Below are 15,957 nucleotides of genomic sequence, written 5' to 3' on the forward strand. Positions count from 1 at the left end.
CCCTTATATTTCCAGTATTTTGTATTAACTTATCGATCCGGTTATGTCAACAAGGGAGGCGTAAAGGTTACAGCACCGCCTGTGCACCTCCACCTTATTAACTATGCAGCTCATATGAAGACATTAAGGCCCGGCAGTAAAAAAGAGCCAAAACTAATATGTAACTGGGAAAATATGCCCATAAAGCAGCCGCGTGCTGTCGTTCCTATAATGGAATATTGGCAGCGCTCCTATGAGAAATAATCTGAAATGAAATAACCAAACATGGATATTTTTCCCTCGGAGGAGGCGAGAGCGGTACACGCGGCCATAAAAGAGCAAAATGTGGATTCATCTTTTCCTGGCGAGTCACCGCGCCGGGCACGCCGGTGAACCTCGCTCCAGATCTCCTCGTGACCCCTCGTAACCCGAGAGGGAGAAGTTTTCTCTCTGTGGGTTTTTTTTTACAGTAGAGCAGCGAGACGGTTACAGGTGTTGGCCAGATGTTGGTGCAGAAACCTGGAAGCTGCATGCACTGTTCCGTCAATTTGCTACTGATGTCATTGATTATTTTACTTTTCCCCAGGCACGCTAGGGACATAAAAATCAATCACAGCAAGACATGAAGTGAATTTGCACAAGAAATTGACGGCAGCTCTATCTCCAGTGATCAGTGGAACAGCTCCGTCTTTCCACGCAGAGCTCATACAGACAATCACCGCGCACACGTCCACATCTCTCATCTCTCATCTCGCATCCTAACATTTCCTCCCTGTTTCTCCATCGTTTCACTCAAACTAGAGGAACATCTTGCTGCTTCTTTGCCACAAATAGTGGATCGTGCTGAAATGTAAATCAGGAGCAGCTCAGTCTGTTGCTGGAGGCCGTCTGTGTCCACACTTTTATTTCATTTCTTTTTTTCTGCTGCTCTCTCTGCCAGCGCACACAGATGAACTACATCTTGTTTGGTTTTGTTGAATTCATGAAACATCTAAATATTGTACAGGTTGTGAGTTTTCTCTCTGGTACATCTTCTTCTTCTTTTCTTGTTTGAAGGAAGCGCGGGGCAAACTGTGTAACTCACCGGATCCTCTTTCCCGCTGTACTTTGGTTTAGGTCCAAAGGAAAAAAGATTAAAATCAACAACTTGTTTGGAGTTGGTGGAGCCGCCGAGGTTTATGAAGGACGTGCTCGTGTTCTTTGAGCCAAAAGGTCAGAAAAGTTGATGTTTTCTTGCAACAAACAAAGACTCCGCATCCCAGATATTGAGAATGAAAAGTCCCTCCATGCTGCTTTTATATGAATCCTGTCGACCTAACAGTCGGGCACATGTCCACATCTTCCCCCAGCTTTCTTCTGGTGCTTAATAATAGATGGTGGTCAGACACGTTGGTGGGGAGCATCCGAGGCCTCCGGGTACACAGCTACCGCAGCGCACCTTCCTGTACACGCACGAGGAAAACACTCCTTCCCTGCCCCGCGGTCCCTCGCACCGATTTCCTGTTTGTCACCGTTTGTGCTGCGGCGTGGCGGACGAGTCGGAAGGTTCACGCAGTCACACCGGGGTGGGTGGGGGGGGGGACGCCAAGAGACTCGGCGGAGGGGAAACTCTGCAACTCATTTCCATGTGTGGAGGATGAAGCGAGAAAAAATAACCACAAGGAATTGCTTTATGTAATCTTTTATGTCTGAGTCTGCATCCTCAATTTATGAGGCTGTAAACAGTATGCGCATATTTCATCACTGCAGGGCGAGAGAGAGAGAGAGAGCGAGTGTGTGTGTGTGGAGGAGGTGGGTTGTGTTGAAGTATGGCCATGTGTGTGTGCGGTGGTTTGTAATAGCTCTACAATATTAGACTGTGAATAATGCATATAATACATATAATCCACATTTTCAGTGTGAAAAAAAGCACCAAACTGAAATTGATGATGAGCCTCGGATTTGCCGAGCGGCCTCCGAGTCGCACGGTGAACAAGAGGTTTCATCATCGCTGAAGTCGGGAGGCGACACAACAAGAAGCCGGGCAGTGAAAAAGTAAAAAAGAATTTAGCTCAGCGTTTGTAGATGAGAAGATTGTTATTAGAAACTTAATTTAAAAAATCCTAATTAGCCGAAAAGTCCACTATCGGAAGCCGTGATGCTAACGCGTACCCTGCACACGCCCCTGGGCGGGAGCTTGTGTGCGGGAGCTTGTGTGCGTTGTGTTTCCGGTGTGTGTGTGTGCGAACATGAACGCGGCACCGAGGAGGATATCAGAGGACATTTGTATGTTTTGGATTCGGCTGCAACGCTGTTTACCCCTGAAACTCCTAAAGTGTACTCAAACACTTCACCCCCCAACATCATAGTGGTGAGTAGATAATGAGTGAATTTTTATTTTTGGGTGAACTATCCCTTTAAGCTCAACCTCGGCGACGTTCTCATTATTTATTTGCTCTGTAACAAAAGTTGCTCAAGTCTGTGGTCGTTTCCCTTTTTCTCCAAACTTCACTTAAATGGATCAAACAGCTGAGAAGTGAAACTCGGACCGATAACACTTATGTTTGTTAACATGCACTGTACAGTTGAGTGTGTGTCTGTGTGTGTTTACGTGAATAGCCGTTGATTTTCCTCCATGCTGGATATCAATTTGTGAGAGTGGACTGGAGGATTCTGGGAGCAGAGCATCGGCATATTGACGTTCGAGTTAAGTCGAGGCTGCACCGTGGGAAAATCTGAGCCACGTTCTGTTTCCATGTGGATCAATAACGTTACAAGTCTAAACGGTGAGAGCCGTCCGGGTCGGGGCTGGAGGAGGCCGCGTGGAGATGGAACAAGTGGGAGCTCCACGTGTTATATATTCACCGATAGAGAGAGAGAGAGAGAGAGCAGGGTGCTCTCTGCCATCCTCAACACTCTGATGTGAAATAACTTTAAAGACATAAAACGACGCCGAGCGCGATGAGTCACCAGCGAGTCGGAGAATTATTACAGCGCGTTCAGGCCTTGGAGGATTCTTTATGTGAATAAGAGCCATCGAACGCTTCATCACCAAATTTCAGAGGCGACATCAACTTCTCTAATTAAGAGACAAACACCTCATCAACAACCTGAGAGACGGTGTCTTTCTCAGGGTGGAGGAATAAAAGGTTCTCACGTTTACATCCTGTCGTCAACAGGGAGACGGTGGAACTAAAGATTTGTGCTCGAGGTGAATCGCAGGAGTCGGGATTGAAGTGTTTCTCTTTCTCAGAAGACCCCCCGCTGAGTGTTCATCACCGTGCTTTGTCTGCATTAAACCTTTCACACTGAAATTCACTTTGCGTTTCGTTGAGACCAAACAAAACGCAGTGAATCCTCCGACCGGCCTTCGCTCGCTCTCTGTCGACAGAAGCAGCCAATCAGATGTCTTCAAACTCTTCTATCCACGACAGTTAAATGTAAAAACCTTGATGGAGCTCACACGCAGAAGATTTAACCGGCTGTTAGTTGTCGTTTTTTAAAAAGTTTTTCTGAAACTTACAGTCGATGAAATATACGGTTTGTCAGTTCCTTCAGAAATGACGTTTTTTTTTATCTGATCTGCAAACTCTGGGTAAAATACGTTAGATAAGTTAAGAGCTTTTTCTCGTATGTTCTACATGTGAAAACGCACATTTCTGAGATGTTTCCTACTGGTTCTCTACTAAAAAATTCAAAACTATAAAAACAATAAAAAGAATATACATATTGCAGGATGACAAAGAGCCACACACGACGAGGAAGATGTCGGAAAGACGACAAGTTTGACACAGATGCTGTAGACGTGTATTTTCCATCAGAAGTCACTAACTAACCTGCAGCCTCACAGGAAGCCGCTGCCTGTTCCTCCATCACCTCAGCGACTGGCGGCACCAACACCTTTAAGTGGAAGCCACCAGGTAAAGTACAAAAGCTCTCAGCAAATTCACAGGAAGAACAGTTTCCTCCTTCCACTCAGTGACTCACCGTTCAGAGCAGAGGTTCCCAACTTTTCTTTCATCGCTCATTTTCTTCAAACTACCGCTCTTTTCTCTGTGTGCTCGTGTGAGGTTGAGAGCCGCTGGAATAATGGGGACGGGTCACATTCGGTTAGAGACGCTACGGGAGAGGGATGACCCCCCCAACGCTGACCCCCCCACGCTGACCGACCCACGCTGACCGACCCACTTTAGTCCAGATCCAGAGTCCTGCTGTCGGGGGGTGTGACGAGCAGCGGTGAGGAAAGATGCGTCGCAGAGGACAAACAGGATCCGAGGTAATTACAGTGAAAACAGACGACACAGCTAAACACAAATAAATCATATCTTTTCCTGCTGGTGAGTGAGTAAGAACATCTGGCTCGTGCAGCTGTGCACCTGTCGCAGCCACCAGACATCACGTGAACTCGTCATTAGTGCACGGCGGTGGACATGATGCATCGCACACCTTGTATCACTTCCTGTGTCCAGCATGTGGCACTAGATAAGATGCACTTTGCTGTTGTGATTCACATGTGGAGCAGAAAATGAAAATTGTGATTGTCACTTGAGGTTTCCTTCCTGTGGCCAGTAGGGGGCGCCAAGACTATCATTGCTTAACAGCACGTAGGCGTCTTCACACTCTTATCTACGAATAGCAGGCGAGGTAATTGCATAGTAAATCAAAAATGGCGGACTTCCTGTTGGGTTTTGTTGTTTGGCTCTAAGTGTCAACGCAGCATCGGTTTGTGAGCGGCTGCTTTGACGCCCACCTTTGACATTTAGTCCCGGCGCCATCTTTGTTATTTGAAACCAAACATAACCATATCTGGAGGAGCGCCCACCCACACCAGCGACCTGCACCCATTGGACGGTATTAGCTGTCAATCACACCGTATGGACGCCCTTATGCATCCGGAGCTTTATGGTCTATTTGACTGTAAATGAACATCAGCTGTGTTGAAGACTTTCACTTGATTTCTACTCATTAACTGAAACAATGGAGGATTTCACACAGGCACATAAACACAAAACACTTCACGTGGTTTATTATCAAATAGTGAACAATATAAAATGACTATTAAACTAACGACTGCCACCAGATCAGTTACTGTACGTCCCCTCAGGCCGACACGTTGTTCTAACTCTGTGATCCTGATTCCTACAGCGGATCAGATAAGCGCTCCTCATCACTTGTGTGTTCTCGGAGAGAAGAAGGCGGGACCGTACCACAGCATCAATTAGTTATGTAAATGTCATCAAGAGCGGAGTTTTGATACCTCCATTCCGAGCGTTCAAATGAAAGCTCAGAACGAAATGAGGGGCGCGGGCAAATCTCTTCTGATGATACCCACACAGCTGTGGATAAAATATTAAACAGGGACCTCCGGGGCACGGCGGCTATCTGACTGGCAATAAAAACCACTTGAACGATTTGAAACGGCGTTAATTGGGATGTGAAAGACAACGAGTCACGGCAGGAGGGGAGGCGCAATGAGAGAGTTAAGAGATGGCGCCCGATCAAGGATCAGCTCGGATTGTATTTCCTTTATTACCTCTAAATTTCATCTTACACAAAAACAATACGGCGCGTCTTCCCTCCCCGCTCCGCACGCCTCGCCATCTGTTGTTTTTCTCTGTGAGTCGTTCTCTTGTGTTGCACTTCGCTCCTACAGTGGCCCGAGATTGTCTGACTGTACCTCAATTTCTGCCGGGATGAAAGAAACAATGAAATGAACAAAAGGCCCATTCCCACACAGATACGTTCTCTCGCCGAACCAGAATGGAATGAGTCAATCTGTGCTTCTCACAGAAAATGTAATCACACTTTCAAGAAACAGAAAGTGGCCAACTTTGGCTCCAGGTCATGTGGAATTCAGGGTGAAGGTGGATGGAGCCGCACACCTCAGAGAAATCCAGTCGCTCCAGCACGAAGAAAAATATCTCACAGCGTTACTTTCCACAGTTCCTCCTCTCAGGCTCTTTTGATTTGCTTTAATAAATGCTAATACAATACAGAGCGCTGCAGGTGGAGTTTGGGAATCACAAATTGCTGAGCTCATTTGCAGGTTTCCTCAAGGGACTTCTTGGACTGCGACACCTTTACATGTTCCCCCGAGGGCTGCAGGAGAAGAAGGAATGGGAAACGTGCAAGAATGTAAATTGACTGGAAGGAGCGGCTGCCAGGAGAGCACGCAGATGGTTGTGTCAGGCTGGCAGAGGACGGCGGTGGTGGCACGTGGCCGTCGTTGGCACACCGCGAGCACTTGGCACCGGCGGCAGGAAGAACGTGCATCCCCACAACACCAATGCCGCCCTCGTCACCGACAACAACCACCCACCCCCTCTACACTCGGTTTATCTCACCACCCAGCATCCAGGAAAACAATAGTGCAGGTTGCAGAATCCAGCCTGTGTGTTCGCTCACTGCAGGGGCCTCTGTCTTTGTGCGCTGAATGTGAACGGCTGAAGGTTTATGGTAATCTCATCTCGGGGCCGACCGCGTTACGCAGGATTGGGTGGTCATGGGTAAGTGAAGTGTAAGAGGAGCGTGGTGGTAAATGAGAGGTTGTGCTGGTTCTCCTGAATGAGCTGATGAAGCTGCACACGTCGAGCTCCTCGGCAGCTTTATGGCTCATCTTGGTCTTGCAGGCATTTCTGGGTGTAATGACTGTAATTATAGAACAGTTCTCCTGGTCTTCAATTGCAGATGGTAACGATATCTGTGATGTTGTTATTAGCGAGTTTCCAAAGCACTGCAGGCAGGAAACAGATGAGCAGTTTCTGGCCCCTGAACGAGCTCTGAAGAGAAGATTGTATGTCTCTGAATGGATCGACAACGCTTTGGAAAACTGCCGCATCCACAGTGGAGATGCAAAAGAGCAGTACTTCACTTTAGCACTTGCACATTATGCTTCTTTGTACTTGTTCTCCACAAGTGGACAAATCAACGGAAGTAAGGACAGCATTAAACAATAGAAGAAGAAGAAGAAGAAGAAGAAGAAGAAGAAGAAGAAGAAGAAGAAGAAGAAGAAGAAGAAGCTGCAGTCTTCACCTCCGACGATATAATGTTTGAACCACAAGGACGTTCATTTGGTGCATTTGAACTAGTGAGGAGTACTGTAGTACTGTAGTACTGTGGAGTACTGTAGTACTGCGCCTGAAGGTGCTGATGCAGGTAGTAATACGATAATGATATTGCCATGGTAACCCATGAACCAGTTCCCTCTCCCCTAACTGACAACACGCCGACATCGTGACCCACAGGCAGAGTTTCATTGGTCTCTGATTTAAATTGTATTCTTTGCTGTGCTTGAACCTGGAAACTTTCATATAAATGTAAAAACCTGATTAAATTACCCTCTGCTGTCATAGCAACACCATTACCTGTTTGTTTATCTGTAGGTTCGGAGCGTCTGAAGGTCTGAAACCAGCGAGATGAACAGGAAAGACGAGCCTGCAGGACAACAGAGACAAAGACAACAGACACACGGATACAATAACACTTACAGCCACGCACTTGAAGATATGGAGCAGCAGCCAGTGGGAAGCATGAGTCATACTCCCTCTCATGTTTTACACACAGAGACAACACTGCAGCGCTCTCGTCCCTCCTGTGCCTCCAATATTTGTTTCCCATTGCAACAAATCTCATTACAGCAGAAGCTCGCAGCGAGGAAGTCTCTACCGGGGTGAAGCACTTCACACCTGCAAACTGCCTAACGTAGCATGTTATTAAAGTAAAACTCCAGCATTTGGGAACATGCTCTCGCTCTCTGGCTTAGCGGCAGTTACACAATGAATTAAATTTCAGCTGGCTGAGCTCAGTTTGAGATCCAGTTTAGCTCAAGGTACAGAAGCAAAGAGAAGCCGCTGTAGCTTTTCACTCTGAGAAGATGACCTCCGGCACAATGTGAGAAACTCAAAACTCAAATGTAATTATTTCTAATCTTATTCCAGAAAGACAACACCACGACTTAGTAAAATAAACACACTAATATTTCTGTTTACATGCAGTCGTGTGCAACACTTCCTACAGATATGCCGGGATTGATGATTTACTCTATGGAGGAGTTTCACCCTGGAGTCCAGCTCGGGCCGAACCAGAGAGAAAATTAGCCCGATCCGTATTCGCCAGGGATTCGTTCTTTTGTGTGGATTCTGACCTAAGCCTGATGTTTTCACTGATTACAAGCAAAGGCAGCGTAAAAGTTAAATAGAGTTAACAGCAGTGACTGAAACTGACCTGAACCCAAATAGCATTTCAACATTTTTATCCAAACCCAGCTCGACTGCACGGGTCAGGTACCTACACTCTATTCCACACCTTGTCAAACTGCTCTGTTAGTGAGTTCTGCAGGTTTTATAAAACCGTGTTCATGGTGAGACACACATCCAGAATGTCCTGTACATGTCGAAAACAAAGCTCCTGAAAACATGAATATTAGCAGCATGTGCCCACGCATGTGCCCACCAATGCTCAGATCACCCAAACGGAAAATGCGGTCGATATAATCCGCATTAAAATAAAAGCGGAACATGAATGATTACTGAGAAGCAGTCGTGCACTACTGCAGCTCAGCCACCCTGATAGTTAGCATGTTAGCTTCTTCACAGGAGGTTTGCCCAAGAGGGAGCCCCCTGTTGGAATGGAATGGAATTGAAGGAAGCGTTTGTCGGCCTCATTGACAGAAGCCTGTGAAATAGAACAGCCTGTTAATAACATGCTAGGATAGGTTTCTGTTAAATGCACAGAGGAAGTATTTTTCTCATGCGGAACAGAAAGTATTTGCAAGTAAAATGTGTTTTCTCGTGTGCTATGATTCATTCAGGCCGACGGGCTTTTGTATCTGCGTGTTATCTGCAGTAGTATCTCCAGTACATGTGCAACATATTAGTATAATTACATCTTCTGTGGAGCAGCGCTTGGGTTTAAAATGAGAAATCAATGAGGAATAATGGTAAATAATATCTTGGCTGCTCAACATCTTCATTCATCATCCACCTTCACGTTGTACATATGGAGCCTGCACACAGAGAAGCACGTGAGCTCTTTGGCAGGCGCCTCATTAATGAGTTTAACGTATGAAACCAGCAATCTGGAATCCATTTACCTCCCGTGTGCAGATTCCCCGCTAAGACACAAACACTTGGCAGAGACTGAAACAGTGAAGAACTCCCAGCAGCGTCTTATCTGCGCTGGCACATCAACAAACCCGTACATTAGAAAGGGTCAATACCGGGAACAGACGGAAACTCAGTGCATCACAAGATTTAAATTCAAACTGTACGAAGAAAAAAACGGCTTTTGATAAGTGACAACACAGATTAGAACTGTGAACCTAAATATGAGCAGAACAAATCTCCTTTAACGGATTTACCTCTTAAGAAAAATGGAGATTAAACAATTAAAACCAGACAAAGATCATCAGTTTTCCACACTCCAGCTCAGAAGGTGGCGGTAATGTGCCTAGAAGTTGTTTAGCAACCGCCATTAACAGAAATGAAGAAGAAGAACATAGTGTGAGTTTCTGTCTGGAATCACCTCGATTTGTGAAGTGTGTGTTCTGACGTTCTGGCCAAATGGTCCAGTGTGTGTGTTCTGAAGATGAAAAACTAAATGTGTCCTTATGTCTGTTGGTGTCCCACGTTTTTTCACAATCGGTCAAGAGTCTCAAATCCTCTCGTGAGCTGCATCCAAACACAAACCTCTCGAGTAAAAGAAGCCAACACGTGTTTCCCGGCGTCTCCAGCAGATGCTGATGCACACTGTGGTGAACGATAAGGAGACCTCACACTGCAGAGGGACGGCGTGCAGACGATCATCTGCTCTCCAGACTCGTCCTCTGAGACACACAGGATTATGGATCCAGTCCCAGATCAGGCTGCTGGGCTTCGGGGGTCTGCAGAGGACTTGGCCCATTTCAAGTGCGATCAGACAGAAGCACCGCGTCACTTTATCCAGCAGGGGGGGGTTAACCGGCTCTTGTCCTGTCCTGTCCTGCAGGCTCGGGGTTAGAGGACACTTCCCACCTCAGCCTCCAGGATCTTCAGTGGATTCTACTTGTTCTGTGATCAAATGCTGTGATTTACTTCTTTCTCTCGACGTGCATTAGCTTCTCACACGTCCCAGAGTCGCTGTTTGCACTGATGGTCTCCGTGCAGACAAAGCACCGGGACTTTTTTTCGCAGTAGCTGCGGGTCGAGGAGGATATAATGGCTCCGATAACAGTGGTGAGAGGCACATTTACAGGGGAAATGAAGGATGTCGACTGCTTGAGTCACAAATTGCTTTATGGCTGCAGTGTACTGAGACGACTGTGAGTGTCGTAATTGCTCCACTTGCCTTTTCTTCAATATATAACTGTTTCCAGACATGTCTAGACATTTTGTAGAGTTTTGTGTTTTAACATATGGAGAAAGCAGCAGTTCACAACAACAGGAGGATGTGGGGGAACGTTCAGGCGAGTCGTGACGTTTAAATTCTGCTGTGGGAAGATCAGGGTTCTGGTTTGTTGACCCTAAAGGAAAACGTTGAAAGAAGCTCTTGTGTTTTTAATGCGAGGGACTAACATCAAAATCGTGAATCTGTCACATCGTCCGTGTTTCGTCTCGTTTGTCTCTACGACATCGACCCAGAAAGAGACTCACAACTTCAGGTTCGATCCAGAAAAGTTCCAGTTTCTTATCAACTCAACAAACTTAAGCTGAAGTTAGATGATCCAATACTTTGCTGATGGTATCTGTGAAAATAATAAAGCGTCCGAGCAGCGAGTGGAGCCCATTATTACCCACGAAGCATTTCATTACCAGCACCACCCGCGAGTGAGAACTCCAGAGTTTCAGCCTGCGCCGGATGACAGTTTGTGACAAATGTGGTTAAAACTGAGACTGAAGTTCATCCATTATTTCACTGCAAACAATTCTTCAGCCATGATCACCGAGGCTCGGCCGCGTTGTTGTGTGGATGATTTACGGCACAAAGCCGACTCCACGGCCTCGTCAGTGGAGGCTTGTGTTTCTGAAAGGATGTACCACACACACTCACACACACACACACACACTGACAGACACACACACGAGCAGGCTTTTTTGTTTCGCCACCATTTGTTTTCTCCGTGCGTTCTCTCCGGAGCGTCCCGAACAGAGACTCGGTGACCTTGCGTCCCGTTTAGACATCACTACCCAACTGCACAGAAAGACCACAGGCGCTACTTCTAAAGCAGAAAAAAAAACACACACAATTGAACAATTCCCAGTGGAAACTTGTGGAATAAGAACGGGAAATGGGATGTTCACTGATGTGTGCTGAAGGGTACATGTGCACGTAGGTTGACTGTGTGTGTGTGTGTGTGTGTGTGTGTGTGTGTGTGTGTGTGTGTGTGTGTGTGTGTGTGTGTAGGCAATTTGAATGCCTCTGTAAGTTTATGCATGTGTTCCAGCGACAAGCTACAAAAGGGGACAGAAGTTTAATATCTTTTTGTTGTGGTCCTCCCGGCTTCCTGCGCTGCGTGGTCACTGTGAAACCACTCGTTGGAAGAGGAAGCTGCTGCAGAACTGCTTCCATCAGCACTTGTTCAAGTTACTCAGACAGAAACTTCGGCTCACAGCGACTTTCTCTTTGTCCACGACTGGAAAATGCGTCTGTGAACACTTTGTTTACAGACGCAGGTTGTGAACTGATGTGTGCGACTCATCTCATTGAAAAGACACTAAGTAGTTGTCATCTATGAAATTCCACGTGATTGAAACCTAAAATCAAAACAGAACTGTGGCAGGATTTCTAACAATGGACTCAATTATCTGGGCTGTGGTTTCACTCGCGTAATAAAAATCAGCGCCGGCAGATGACAGGCGAATAAATTACATATTAAAGCCACTTAATGCCAAAACCCATAGAGAGAAAAGTGATGAAATAAGCAGAAGAATAAAGTGCTGATAGTAAATTACTAGTTCTTTTATCACGTCCGCCCTCAGTGTCCTGATTTCACCGCAGTGATGTCATGTCTCACGCCTGATGGAGGTGTGACACGGGAGCATCTGTTCGCAGCCTCACGTCACTTCTCTTCACTTCACTGATGTTTGCAGAGAAAATGCTTTCGTGGCAACTTTAATTATGTTGAATCAGATTCTGAGGAAAGTGCTCACCAGGTCGTCATGGTGATTCTGAGGATTCAGGACCACGTGTGGAGGATTCTGGATTTTTCTGCAAATGAGATGACAGGAGCACAATTCAGTGAAAACATGGTGAGTGATGAGAGCGTGAAAACTCGAGTTTTAAAGGTTTCAAACTATTCTGGACGGCAAAGCTAATGTTGCATGTGTCACACGACTTCCACTTCTGTCTGATGTTGTTGTAGATAGGAAATAATAAATATTCTGTATTCATATTGCTCTTTTCTACTCGTGATGACCCCTCAAAGCGCTTTACAGGACTGTTTTATTTCCATTTACACACATTCATATCTATTCTGCACGAGGAATGAGGAAGACTGGGATCGAACCGCCGACCCTCCTGGTCAGAGGACGACCCGCTCGACCTGAGCTTGAGCCTCGGCCGTTGAAAGACCAAAGAGACGTAACATGGATGATGAGAGAGTTTCATCATATCTCCTGTTCAGAGAGAGAAACTTCTCAGTGATTAAAACCTCAAAGCTAAGTGTCAGATCTTCGATGTGAGTCCCTCACAGAAGAGAACATCGTGAAGAAGATGAAGAAGATGAAGAAGATGAAGGCTTTGAAAGACGAGGAGATTCCAGAGCTTTCGGAGATGAGGGGCCGACGGCGGTAAGCAACAGCAGCGCTCTGCACCTCTCGCCTGAATGTTCCTGTTGTTATGAACGAGTCTGACCCCGACAATCTGCTGCTGCTGCTTCACATCAGAGACAGAAAGGTCCAGACTCAGTTTTCCAGAGTTCACGTGTTGGATCACATCCTGAGTTCAGGTCGTCCTCGCTCGGGGAAACTTACTGGATGGTTATTTTAGGCGTCCGGACAAACAACAAACACTGACAGTATTTTATAATATTCTCATATTCCATGTGTCTCAATGTGTCACAGTGAAGACTTTGAAACGCCGTCACTGGATAATACCTTTCATGAGCTTGATTTCTGTTCGGCGTGATTGTTTTCTCAGTGTTTTTCTCATTCCCACAACAATGACATTTTCTCCAACATCAATAGTAAAAATCTGGCTTTGGTGCCAGTCACTCATAATCAAACAGCCCGGAGCTTTTTTCTAATCTCGCGACTCGGCACCGACGTTCAATAATCAAACGGAGAGGAATCCATCATGGAGGCGCTCACAGACTAATTTCTGCAGCAGCCGTCCCAACGGACTGATGCAACGCAGCCATGTTCCGTGTCGGGAGTAAATGGAGAGACTTTGTTTTCCAACATATAAAAAAACACTTTTTATCAACATGAACAACAGAAACAGATCAATTCAGAAAAACATGTAGATTTACTCCAGATGTAGTCGAACAATATCCCATCGTTAATCCTGCTTCTGTCCAGGAATCGAACAACGACCTTCGAGTCCTGGAGGTCACCACAACTCATTTTTGTGTAATTGTTACTACTACTTCAACTGGAATTCGAAAAACTAGATTCTGATCTATAGAAACCGATATTACAATATTATATTGGCCAAGATGGGGAAAAAAAACATGGCAGTGATTCCTAAAATGATGTTATCGAACCCGTAAGACAATAATATTAAGTTACTTTAAAAAATCTATCTCATCTAAGTGAAAAAAGATTGTGGGATCCATAAATGTAGATCTTCTTTTTCCCGTATTGCTGTAGTTATTAAATAATCTTGCTCATATACAGACAAACAGTAAAAGTCTGTAAACAGAGATAAGTAGATACACAAACAATTCGATAAACGAAAGGAAAACTTAACAATCATTACATTATATGTTAATAATACAAAAATGTTCATGCTTCATCTTTGACGTCAAACACCAGGGTAAACAATTCATAAAGCTAAATTAAATGATTTAAATTAAGAGTGATCAGATACATCAATGGGGTTTAAAGGGTTAATCCCCCCCCCCATATAACTTTCATACTTTCCATTCATCCGGAGCAGCACGAAGCCGTTCAGATGTTTCTGGTTTCATTTCTCAGGTTTTCTGGCTGAACATTTGGAGCATTGATAATTGAGCAGAACATATGTGTCTCACACCGACTGGTTGTGCACAGACGTGTTGCTGCGGTTTCTCCCCGAATGTTTTTCAGTTTTACGCCTTTAGCTCCAAAAAAAAATGAATTCAGGTCACCTCCGATCGAGCACAGTCAGGGTTTGATGTCCGTGCACATCTGGATACACATGGAGCATGTGTACGCTTGGGTACTGTACGTGACCTTTCGGGGGTGCACACGAGTCACTTTGTGTGTTTGCGTTGGCACTGGGAGGGGGGGGGGACTCGCTGCTCTAAACCACGTTAGCACCGTCACAAGCTGAGCGGAAATTAGATTAGTGTCACCTGTGATAAGGCGAAGGGGCGAAAGAGGGAAGAGGAGAAAATTGGAAGAAAGGAAACGGCTATTTCACCACCACCACCTCCTCCTCCTCCTCCTCCTCCTCCTCCTCCTCCTCCGTTCTCCCAGCTCCACAATAATTTCATTTCAGATTCCAGGCACTGAATGCATAACCGCCCTGCCGTGCTGTTATGGAGCCAGCTGAAGTTAATGGAATATTTATATGCAGACTGTGGAACCCTGAATTTCCTTTCTTTTTCTGAGCTGTGTGCAAACCCCCCCGCTACTCAATCTACCCTGCTCCTATCCGTCGTTCCAGAATTGCCTTTGTTAGGGTTTGACACTCTTTCCTCACTGGAGCACTGTACCTCCACCGGTTGAAAAGGCCGTGCAGAGAGAGGGAGCGTCGGCGGCTGTTAGCTCCATCGCACCACGCTGAAGGGAATCAATGCAGAGGGGGGAGTCGCAAACCCATGACCCCCCACATCGCACACTCTACTTTGAGGTGGTGGAGGATTCAATTAGGCTAATGCAGCGAGGGGAGACGGAGAGGTGGGACACGGCCGGGAGACAAACTACAACAACAACGACGTGGACGGATGGCGCCAAAGTGCTGCATTAAATAATGAGGGATGCGCTGCGGGGGGGGGGGGACGTGGGCGTCACAGGAGATTGAGAGTGGAAAGTGGCAAAAAAAAAAAGCAAAGTGGAAGTAAAGGATGCTGGAGGGAAAGATAGAGATGCTGACAGGTGAAACTGAAAGGAAATGGAAAGGGGGGGAAGCGGCGAGGGAGGGAGACGCAGAGAGGAGCTATAAATACAGAGAGAGAGCGAGAGCGAGCGAGAGCGAGAGAGAGAGAGAGAGCGAGGCCCTCTGTTGCTGCATAAAGCCTCAATAAGTTGCCTCCACATTGTTTGCATTCAGCCACTGTCGCGCTATAGGCTGCCTCCTGCTGTGTCTACAGGAAAACCAATAAGAGCGAGGTATCATGGGATTGTGCCGGAGAAATATGGCGTATTCTGTTGCGGCGGCGGAGGGGGAGGGGCTGAGGGGATGGAGAGATAAGGTGGCGGGAAAACACATAGACTCCCATTAAGTATTCAACCTCAAGGGGTCACAGCACGGCTCCTCCACCCCCCACCCCACCCCTACACATTCATCCATTCACCGTCCCGCCGCACCGGAGGGACTCACGGGTTTATCTGCCGGCGGCGGCTGCTGCTCGCTGACAATGAGGAGTAGTTTACGGTTTGTGTGTTTGTCGTCCAATAACTGACTCGAGTCCAAAAAACGCTCCAATAACCCGTTTGTGCTCCGAGCTGCAGCTTTAATCGGCGTCCCGGAGGCTGAATGGTTGAGCTCCTTTTCTCGCCTCCACGATATGAAAATAATATCTGGCTCTTCCTGAACAGAGCAGGCCCGACTGAGCGCCATTTCCACCATTGGGCCCCCCCGATACCCCCCCACCTCCCGCCCCCAGAAATTGGATCATGGCCGTGTTCGCCTGGCTGAGCGTGATAACTCCTTTAACAG

Source organism: Hippoglossus stenolepis, chromosome 8 (assembly GCF_022539355.2).
Source record: "Hippoglossus stenolepis isolate QCI-W04-F060 chromosome 8, HSTE1.2, whole genome shotgun sequence".
Lineage (NCBI taxonomy): Eukaryota > Metazoa > Chordata > Actinopteri > Pleuronectiformes > Pleuronectidae > Hippoglossus > Hippoglossus stenolepis.